Source organism: Rosa rugosa, chromosome 3, assembly GCF_958449725.1.
Source record: "Rosa rugosa chromosome 3, drRosRugo1.1, whole genome shotgun sequence".
Lineage (NCBI taxonomy): Eukaryota > Viridiplantae > Streptophyta > Magnoliopsida > Rosales > Rosaceae > Rosa > Rosa rugosa.
In genome coordinates, this window is record NC_084822.1 from 32,354,792 (window position 1) to 32,364,060 (window position 9,269).

The following is a 9,269-nucleotide window of genomic DNA, read 5'->3' on the forward strand; positions in this document are numbered from 1 at the left end:
TAGAGTAATTAAATCATTGAAATGACTAAGTTTTTTATTTTAAACATAATAGTTTGTTTTCAAATTATATGAATGAGGTTATTTGAGGAACTTTAGTGAGGTTTAGTGAGTAAATTTAGTACTTGCAAAGTTGATAGGAGGTGTAAAAAGCATAGGAGGTTAAGTAAGTAAATTTGGAGGTTCTAATAGAAAAACTCTAACTTTTTAGCTGTTTTAGCTAAAATTTAACTAATAAATAGCTAGCATTTCTACATATACTCTAATAAGAAGGTTAAGAGATTATGACTTTGAAAGAGAATCAAAAAGTTCCTTTTATGACACTAAACGAAAATAATCTGATCTAATTCCATAAATAAAAATCTAAACATTGACCATTTCAATAGGTTCATGCAAAACTAGAAAGGAAATATGTCACCCAGAGTTGCTATTTTCAAATATTTTTGGTCAAAGTCATTAATGTCCGTGGCTAAAAATAAAGCACCAAGAGCTTAACTAATACAAAGCAAAGCAAATTTTACCTCAATCAAATTCACATAGATCCCTACAAGTAGACTCATACATCCAGCAAGAGACTATGGAGAAAGCTATATATAGTACGTTCGAAGACAGCTATCTTGGCCATCTTCTTGGTGGTCATTGCATCTTGTAAGTTTTGATCTCTCGATCCTTCGATATCCCAATTCCCAAGTCATAATTGCAGTTGTAGATCGATCGACTAGTATTTAGAAAATTGCCAGCATTTATCAACGAAATACGTGTATATCCAGGTATTCCATTCCCATCGGAAGCTAGGTCCTTTCCGGAATCATGCACTACAAGTAGTGACTGCAAAGGAGTTTTGTCTGTATCCCAATTAGCTGTTTGTTTCGAGCACCAGTGCAGATGCAAAGATGAGCCTCCATCAACGGAATTGAGTAGCACTACTGCTCCGGCTTCAAGTCTTTCTGAGAAAGTAATATGTCTCTTCACTGAGTGGGACGACTCCTGCTATATTCATCGTTGTCCCGTTGGATATTGCCCAGCATTGTTTGGTGGCATATGCAAATGCGTAAAGACTCGTTAGAGTTGGCCCTTGGCCGGCTTTGAATAAGCAAGCTTTGATCCGCAAGGATATGTGGCTAGCTCTCTTGTTTGAAGAAATAATTAATAAAACTATATACGGCTTCTGCCATGCAATTGAGTCATTGATTTATTAATTATTCATTTATTAGAGCTTGAAATGCAAGCTTGCAACTTTCTTCCATTAGATAAAGGATAATGTGAAAATAAAGAAAATCACTTATCAATTTCATTATAAGTGAAGGAAGTTCGAACATGGAATCTCTAGCAGTATTTTGTGGAATTGAATGGTTTCTCATTAGACCAAAAGCTAGCTGGCAAAAGAATTTAAAAATAAATAAAAATTGGAGCTAGCGGTAGAAGTTAGAAGTGTCAAACAGGCCAAGCTAGCCAGAGCATAGCACAAGATCAATCCGCTTAAAGTCCGCCTAGCATCGCATGTGTGTGGATTGAGGCGTTGAGCTGAGGAAAATTGATCCAATGGCCTATATGAAAATGTAATAATTTATGTTTTAAGCATCAAAATCAACAATGATGATCACACGGTTAACAAAGTGACAAAGAACTTTGTGGTCACCTACCCTTAGATTTAATCTTAAGGGTTGAGTTTAAAATACTTAAAATTCATTCTTTTAATCTCAACTATTGATCGACACTAACAATTTTTTCAAGAACGTAGGCACGTACAAACCAACTCACCGCCTATTGTCATTCTTCTACTTACATAGAATCTTAACTATTATATGACAACTCTCTATTTCTGATGCAATACTCTTCCTTCACAGTTTACCCTAGGTACCGTGAGGCTCTAGGAACTTTCATATAGTCTGTTGAAGACGTCAGGGATCCCTATGTCACCTCTTCATCTCCTTCTTCATTCACTTCTCCCTTCTTCTTCTTCCCATTTTCTTTTGGAGGAGGTGTTTTAATTTCATTGCTTTGATTGCTAAACTCCTTGCGCTTTGGCATTCTCATTGGTGTCCTAATTTTCATAAGGATTCAATCACAAGATGATGTTGAAATCAAGCTTGGGTGAGCCATGGAGGTGTACATGGCCGGGGAGATCTGGTTCATTGTGGCCACATACAAATCAATGATTTTTCGTGGTGTCTCCTTAAGCGCAAGCAACTCTCATTAGTGGATGATCATGGTTGCGATGTCGTAGCAAATTAGTCAGTTTGGCATATCAAATTTCGTGTTTGGTTCTTATCTTAAACATGGGTCGTGGCTTCATGGATTCATCGGTTAGATGACGATCGATATGGACCGCTTCATGGGGGCCGATGGTGGTTGTTAATGCTCAAGCTCTGGGGGTAGCCAAATCTCGTTAATGCAAGTCTAGGTTCGGACCGCTACGGAAGGATGAGTAGTGCTAGCGTCACCTATCAAGTAAAATACAAAGGGCATTAGGAGGGAGACCGCAGTTGGCGGTCTTCTCTACTCCAATGTCTAAGTCAGTCAATGTATTTGTGTTGACAACGTAACATTAGGCAAGTATTTAATGCATAATGAATGAAGAAAGAGGAATGAACCTTTTATAGGTGGAGTTCGTGGAGAGAACTTCATTTGGTTTCTGATGTGGGACTTGTATGCAACAGTCTGTGTGTTCTGATACCTTAGCAAGGCGGTCTTGACGCGGCATGTTAGACGTGGTCTTGGCCTGAGCGTGAGCTTAAGTGACAGCCCGCCTGATGGTGTTCCCGAAGGGCATACCTACGGCGGCGCTGGGCCTCTGGGGGCAAACTGGGGCTAACCCCGATATGGCTAATTATGCGTACAATTGCTATGTAAGTACAGTTGTAGTAATGCTAGCGGCGGCTCCAATAGTGATGACGACTTCGGGTTGATGTCCATGGTCGTTAGAGTTTATTCTTGTGCCTAGGGTTTGGTTTTGTTGATAGACTTGGGCAATGGGAACCCACTAGTTAATCATATGAACCACTCTTGCCCGTATGATTAAGGTGTTTTGATAACCACGTAGTTAAATTTAGGTATGGGGTGTGACATTATTTTTAGATTAGTTTGTACTCGTATATCAATTTTTCTATGCTTCAATGCTTAATGCTTAGTCATTGTAATGTTATGTGGGGAACTTTCGAAGAGCCAAACTACGGCAACTTCCCTTATAATGCGATAGCATTATCAATAAAGTTATCAACTTTTAAAAAAAAAAAATAATAATAATAATAATAACACACAAGAACTCTTGATATTAAATTTAAGGGTAGTGACCACAAAATTCTTAGTTACTTGGTGATCGTGTGAACATTATTCTCAAAATCAATACAATAGTAGGGTTTAGACATAATTATTATATCCAATTCCTACCTTGTTTTTAAGATTAAGACCTATTTGAGATTGATTCTGAAAGACCTAAAAACATATTCCGAATTTAGTAAAAGTGCTTTCATACAAAAAAGTATTTGACAAGTATTTATAAAGGGTGGTGCTATTCACACACCATTTTTCTCTATTCACAGACCCCCTCTATTTTTCTATTATTTTATTTAATTTTCTTTTAAAAATTACCCTAATTACCATTCCTTATAATTATGTTTATTTTCTTTTTTCTATTTGGCAAGTCAAATCATCCTCCTTCTCAAAAAAAATAAAAATAAATAAAAGTCAAATCATCCTCAAATCCTAAACCGTTATTTTCCCGCAGACACAGAGGACTTCAAAACTCTTTTCAATTCCCTCTTTTATTTTTCATCAAAAACTTCTCTAGCATAGTCATTCTATCTCTCTAATATGATGCTTTGAAGTTTAATCATGGTAGAACAAAAAACTTTAGACCCATCCTTTGAGAAAGTTTTACATTTGTGTTGAGTAAAAATTGCACACAGTGAGCGAAAATGTCACCCAACATAATTTCACTCATATTCATTTAGTGAATAGAGTTTTTATTATTTTGGGTTCGACCCATTCAAGACAGAATGTGTCTCTTAATTACAATCCCTTGTTACAGGGAAACACCCTTTGATTCCATTTATGAAGAAACCAATCGATGGGATGTGTGTTTGTTTGTTTTTGCGGCTACACCCGGATATTTGAATGGGTTGCCTACGTACCCTTGGAGAGGGATCAAGCCACTCGTAATTCAAGAGTTCCAATGAGTGAATGACTCTTTAGAGGGCTTTGATTTTGGCATGAGAGTAGTGTTTGGGATGAATTTCGTTTGAGTGGACCAAGGATTCGATGTTGTGTTTAGAACGCAGTTGCATCTAGATAAATTTGGTTCTAGATTGCCCACATACCTTTTGCGGGATCAAACCACATGTAGTTCCGGCGTTTGAGATTTAAATGGGTAGATGACCCATTTATCTTGAATTTGTGTTTGGGAGAGGGTTTAAAGCCCTTGAATTTGGTTTGGACTTTATTTATGCGATTTGGAATGGTTTCGATTTTTCTGGTGTTGGGAGAATTTGACTGGAGTCAGTGATTCATTTGGGACTGGCCGAATTTGACTGGTGGAATCAGGGATTCTATTTGGAGTTGTGGTTGCATCTAGTGGGTCGCTAGACTGCCTGCATACCCTGTGAAGGGATCAAACCACTGTAGTTCATATCTTTAAATTTTCGGTTTTGTACCGACTTTGGGTTTGATGGATGTGTACATATTTTGAATCCATCAAACAAAAATATATTCTGAGAGGGACATCCAATTTGGCAGAGTATCCACCGATTTAATTTGGGCACCCTGTCGTGCCGAGCTTCATACTTAGGCTTTAGATTGGATATTGCCCAATTGACTTCTTTAGATGAGGCCCACAATTTGAAGACAAGCTTTCGCGGAGAGAGATGTCAACTTTCGGGTTGGGCTTCGTGCTTTTAACACCCACACCCAAATTCTTGTACAGAAATTGTGTTTCTTCGATGGCTCAAAGACATGGACTCTGAAGAAGATTGGCTTTCTCGTAAGCTTGAGTGTTCTTGTTTGTCATGGGTAATTTCTGTGTGACCCACAAATCCACCGCTTCAAAAGAAGGTGTGCCGCCACCAATTTTATGTTGCAGGCAAACTTCTTTAATTAATGTACACGGTAGCTTTTGTTTTGGTGTGCAGGCGTGTCAACTACAAACCATGCATTAATTGATTCTCAAGGTGCTTATGATCATTGCCATATTTTTTAATCACATTGCAACATTTCCTTCATTCTTTTGTGGTTATTGCTTCTGGGCCATTTAGTAGCTTTGCTAGCTTTTTATTGACAGAGGCTTTGTGCATGTACCATTACTGAAGGAAATAATTTTGATTACATCTCTATTGTGGCTCTGACATTTGAATTAAGCTAATAGCTCGACGTAGTGCAGCTATGCTTCTTGGCTTGTCGTCTGTATTTGTGGCTTTCACTGAGATGATCATCAATGCAGCTTTATTTCGGCCGGCTTCGGTCAGAAATTTTGTTTGACCGAGATGGAGGAGATGAGAACCTGTGATCAATCATTTTTGTCTCTGGAAAGCAACATCTTTCTTTAATTTGGTAGAGGAGAGGCACCACCATGCTAGGTTTAGCTCACTTTGCTTTCGACACCTATACGCAGGACGCACCACCATATAGACACAGAAAGAAAGAAAGTTCTTCTCCAGGAGAGCACCATCATTTGTTGACGCAGCAGTTCTTCGCCAGGAGGGCACCATCATGGTCACTTTGCTTTCGCCACCTATACGCAGGACGCACCGCCATATAGGCATCGAAAAAACAAAGTGAGGCAAGAATGGCGTTGTGGCTTTGATTTGTGCCAGAGAGACTACTGTGGACAGTAGCTTGACGACTCCGTTATCGCCGATGTGGTAATTGCCTTAGTCATCGGCAGGAGACTATGAGGGTGAGAGCAACAATAGACACTCCAGAGAGATTTTGGCCATCCTCCATGGATTGGTTGTCTTAGTGACAACGTTAGAGGTAAGCACTTGACAAAGTCTGCACCATGAAAGGAAAAGTTCAGTATATTCAAGTGATAATTATAACTATATACCTGTGACTTATGGAGCTTCTTCTACTGAAATGTGGTTCTCCGTCCGTGGCTTCTCTTGGAAAGCTTTTAGGATGGAGTGCTGTAGAACTCCGATCTTATGTCAACTCTCTCCTTTCTGCACTCCTCTCTCTTGTGTGCCTCAATATTGATGGCTTTTGCTCTTTAATGTCGCAGAGTTTTGCCTATTTGTTTGCTCTGCTCTCTAGCCTTTCTGCTTTCTTCCTCTCTCTCTGTTTTTTGCTTCTCTTTTGTTACCTCTCTGCTCCCCTACCATCGGTGTAGTAGCTCCTTTTATAGAGGAGTAATGGATGAGGTAGAGTTGAGGATGACTTCGATTTGAATTTGAAATATTTGATATTCAAATTCAGTTTGACCAAGTTTGTAGGTGTTCGGTGCATCCCCACAAAGATGCTGGTATTTGAATTGATGATAGCTATCTTGGCTTTGATCTCATCATAATTTGAAAAGTCCAACTAACCATTTTGGACGTTAATTTGCATGCATGAGCCAAACAACTTTGAAATTAAAAAAAAACTGCATTATCTCTTCCAACTCTGACTGTGGTTGATCTCATCAGCTTCCTCTTCTTTTGGTTTGGATGTACCTAGCCTCTTCTTTTGTCTACACTTGCTTTTTGTTTGCTTTTGTTACTCTGTCTTGCAACCAAGGTTCTAAAAAACGCTAGGCGCTAGTCGGGCGGTAATCCGGGGCCTAACGCCCAGAGGCCTAGGCGGGGACTAGGCGTTTTTTATTATTACTTTATTTTATTTTTATTTTTATTACATATATATATAGTGTGTTAATGTGTGTGTATTTTTTCCCTTTTAAAACTTTTTTTTTTCCGTTTCTTTTGGTTTTAATCTCCACTCTCAGATAAGAGTGTTATGACTGTAATTATATTAATTAGTCTTAGGGCATAATTGTCATTTTCTAGTTGTGTGTGCTTAGAAGAAAGTCAAGAAACGAAGTCCAGATGCTTCGTGAACTCTCAACTCTCCCATTTTTCTCTCTGCACTCTCCCAGTTCTTCCTCTCGCCAAAATTGATCATCAAACACCAAAATCTTCGTTGTCTTCATCAAGGAAAGCTTCATTCATCTACCAATTGATAGTTTTGTTGATCAGAGATTCTGACTTAAGATTCAAATTTCAATCCCCGACTTTCTCTCTTATAGGGTTCATCGCCGGAACTCCACCACCACCGACTCATCCGAGCGCGCTGGGTTGTTAGTTTTTATCAAGGGCTCTGTCGAGGATTGGGTTTCAGTTCAGAGAGAAGTCTCTGTAGACTATTGAGTTTGGGAGTTATCAATCTGGCCAGACGAATCGAAAAAAAAAAAATGCAGCGCCCAACGCCCAGGAGTGTCCGCCTAGCCCGCCTAGAAGTCCGCTGCCTAGTGACTTCGCCCAGCCCAAAATCAGAACGGTATGCCGACACCTAGCGTCTAGGCGGCCGCCCAGCCCGTTTTTTAGAACCTTGATGTCAACACCTCCTAACATAAAACCTATTGACTAATGGGTCTTCGTTAGAAAGCGTGATGAGAAAAAGAGATGGCAATCTTGCCTTATGGCGCAAGGCTTCTCACAAAACGCCCTGGAATCGACTACGATGAGACATATTCTCTCGTAATGGATGTCATTGCACTCCACTACCCTGTTAGTTTGGCAGTTTCCGAATAACTGAACATGCAGCTTACAAATGTGGTCACTACGTGCCTCTATGGGGATCTAGATACGAAATATACATGAAGGGTTCATGGTGAACTTCATTTACCCAAGTCAAGTGGCTCTAGACCACGGAGCGCGTTTGCGTTTGCAATAAGATTGAAACGCTCACTAAAGTGACTACTTGATTGGGAAGGGATATGCCCGCGCATTTCCATAACAAGTTTCGGATTCTATCGCGGTTCATGTTGGACATGATCTTCATTAGAAGCCCTTAAAGAGTTAAAGGAAACTGCTGAACACTTGAAATCTGAGTTTGAGATGAAGGATTTTGGGAGAACACGATTATGTATCGGTTTGGAACTTGAGCTTCGTGTTGATAGATGCTTAGGCATTTTGACAAGGTCAAACCTTCAAGTACCCCCATGATCATCCGTAGTCTTGATCCTAAAAATGATCCTCTTCGTCTGAAGGATGATGACTAAGATGTGCTAGGGGCAGAAGTGCCTTACTTGAGTACAATAGGCGCATTATTGTACTTAGCTCAATGCACAAGACCGGACATCTCATTTGTAGTGAACTTGTTAGCTAAGGTATAGCTTTGCGTCAACGCGACGCCATTAGATTGATGTAAAAGATATCCTTTGGTACTTGAGATGTACGATTGATATGGGCTTGTTCTATCCCTACAGAGAGACGATGGATTCGGACCCATCACACACCAGGAACGCCGCCAACACTGGCCTGCGTCCACTATCCCCATCCCAAAACGATAAGAGTTTTGGAATGTTCTGCTGATGTTGGGTATCTCTCTAACCCACACAAAAGTCTTCCCAAACTGGTTAAGTGTTCACCATGGGTAAAGACCGTGATATCTTGGAGGTCTACAGAATAGACCCTAGTCGCTATATCTTCGGACAATGCAGAGATTATTGCTCTTCACGAAGTGGTTCGTGAATGTATATGGATTTGATCCATAATTACGCATGTTCGAACAATTGTAGTTTGAAGTCTACCACAGATGAGCCTACGAGCCTATAGGATAATGCTGCTTGTTTGGAACAAATGAAGCAAGGCTACATCAAAAGCGACAACACCAAGGATAATCAACAACAACAGACTCTCCTCAAGATCAAAGTGAACTAGGTTCGATCTGAGGACAGTGTGGCAGACTTGCTCACTAAGTCATTGCCTAAATTACACTTTCGAGAAACGTGTTGGTAGCATCGTTTGCGGACGTTTTCCTAACTCCCATGACCTTTGTCATCAGGGGGAGATGCAGACATCAGGGGGAGGTGTCTACATGTATGGTCTCGAAACGTGAAAGGTGTGTTGTGCTCTTTTTCCCCTTCGACCGAGGTTATTTTTGTCCCACTGGGTTTTGTTACTCGGCAAGGTTTTTAACGAGGCAACGAGAGAAGCACCGCGTTTGGGCGACACAAGGGGGAGTGTTTAAGTAAATCCGAATTGTGTTAGCCCAAACTCTAGGTTACTTGACCTAATGGTAATAGGGTTTTAATTAGAGGTAATCTCGGAGAATATCTTAGAGATATCCATTCATTGTATGAT